The following is a 2180-nucleotide window of genomic DNA, read 5'->3' as shown; positions in this document are numbered from 1 at the left end:
TTACAATGAAAACACTTATTATTCTTTTTATCCTCTGTATTTTTACTATTCTTTGAACAATTGTGCTAGGAGGACTTAAACTTTGTTTTCACTCCTCTTCTTTACCTTGCCCTTAGATCCTGTTGAAAATAGAGCTATAGCAATCTCATCATTCAAACCTACATCCTTCCTTCAATTTTTTCAACTAATTAACAAATACTCATAACAATAGAATTGAGGAAGGGCAAGTAATAGTAAAAGAAGGTAACACCTTTGAAAAAATCATTATTTTTCACACCCTTACAATTATTCTATTAATTAATTATTAGGTCAATAAGGTTTATTTATTCTTAGACAGTCTCTTACAATGCTTCATATATTAATCAAAATTCATTGCCCTTTTTTTAGGGTCACATATTGTTCTTGGGTCTATAGACTGCTTTGACCTCAAAGATATTATTAAAATCTTTCATTCATTCATGAAAGAATCTACAATATTAACTATAGTATTCTAATTTTGTTAAATGGGATGAGCATTAAGACCATTTAATTAAACACAATAACAATGAAAATTCAAAAAACTACATTTTATGAAAAATCTTATTTTTTCACTAGGCTCAATGACAATAAGAGTAGGCCATCAAATTTACTCAACATAGCGATGCAATGGTTTCTGTCTAAATATTTCTAGACACAGTTAATCTCTACATAAAACATGTCATTTGTAGAAAACCCAAAAGCTACAAAATATGACAGATTTTTATACAATTTTCACCATCCCCATTTTCATAAACTGCCTCCACAATACTATTAAAACCCAAGACAAAAAACTATGACATTATGCAGGTTTGAGTTTTTGTAAATGAACCATTTTGTGTGGAACATAGTAAGAGCTAATCGTCCCTCTATTATTATCCAAATGCAAACAAGGGATAAATAAATGCTAAAAATGTCGTTTACATTTTGTGGGCACCCAACTTTCCAAAAACAAGGGATAAATAAATGCTAAAAATGTCGTTTACATTTTGTGGGCACCCAACTTTCCAAAAGCTCTTGTACTCACTTCATTGACTTGACTAAGTAGACAAAAAGGTCGTCCTAGTTATAAAAACATGAAAGTGACCTAACGAGCAAAATGTGAGGCAATCTGCTCTCGTAATACAAAACTGAATCTACTGCACCTCACATTGGATTCCCAAAATTTGATAAGGGACAGGGTCCTCCTTACTTACCATTCTCGCCAAACCTCCACCCGGATTGAATCGCATGTGCTTGATGTTTTTGCTCACTGTAAACACTCACGCCAATCTTATCAGTCTTCTATGCCTTTTATAAACAGTTAATGTCTAATTTTTACAGTAATTTTCGTTTATAAAGAGTAATAATTTCAAAGATGGGTAGGATATGTATGTACATAATTCCTGTATTCTTACCAATATTAAACGAAGAGAACCTGAACTCTTTATGTTGCAGACAGAAAATTAAAAATACAGCCTTGTTGCTTCTTTTGAGTGCTCTATAAATCTACACTTTAGTAGTTTTTACTTTTAGTTTGTAAAACCCAATTTTTTTTAGAGATTGTATCAGAGAAGCTAAATGATAACCAACAAAATAGTTATACATCGGAAATGCTGAAAGAAAAGTCCAATATCCATACAGAATTGCAACTCTAAAACAATATAATATATTAAAGAAGAAGAATTGTACAGTACATCACGTTAAAAAAAAATATATGTGGGACAGATTCAAATAGATTTTTATAATTTCATCTTTTTTATGTAATATGATGATGAGTGTTCTTAACTTTTCAATGATTTTTTTATTGAAAAAAATTATACTAAAATCAGCTGTCAAGATGAAATGGAGGGTACATGATGAAAAGTAAGATGTAAGGGCTATGTCTATAGATGAAATGCAGTAGTATTGGGATGGACTACTTTAAGGTCTAATGTTTCACTTTTGTGAAGCATTCATTCTCATGAGAAATGGATTCTTGTGAACCACTCATGAAACATAAATTAATGAATTTGACTTGAAAATTATAACAATATCATAATTATTGAAGTGTTATAAAACCAAAGCTCTTTTCTTAAAAAATAGAAAATTATAATATTTTTTGAATTCCACCACTAGTCTTCGGTCAATACAAGTAAGAAAAATAGAAAATTATAATATTTTTGACGTCCACCAGCCGCCAGTTT

The sequence above is a fragment of the Cryptomeria japonica genome, chromosome 11, assembly GCF_030272615.1.
Source record: "Cryptomeria japonica chromosome 11, Sugi_1.0, whole genome shotgun sequence".
Lineage (NCBI taxonomy): Eukaryota > Viridiplantae > Streptophyta > Pinopsida > Cupressales > Cupressaceae > Cryptomeria > Cryptomeria japonica.
Note: the sequence above shows the minus strand (reverse complement) of the source record.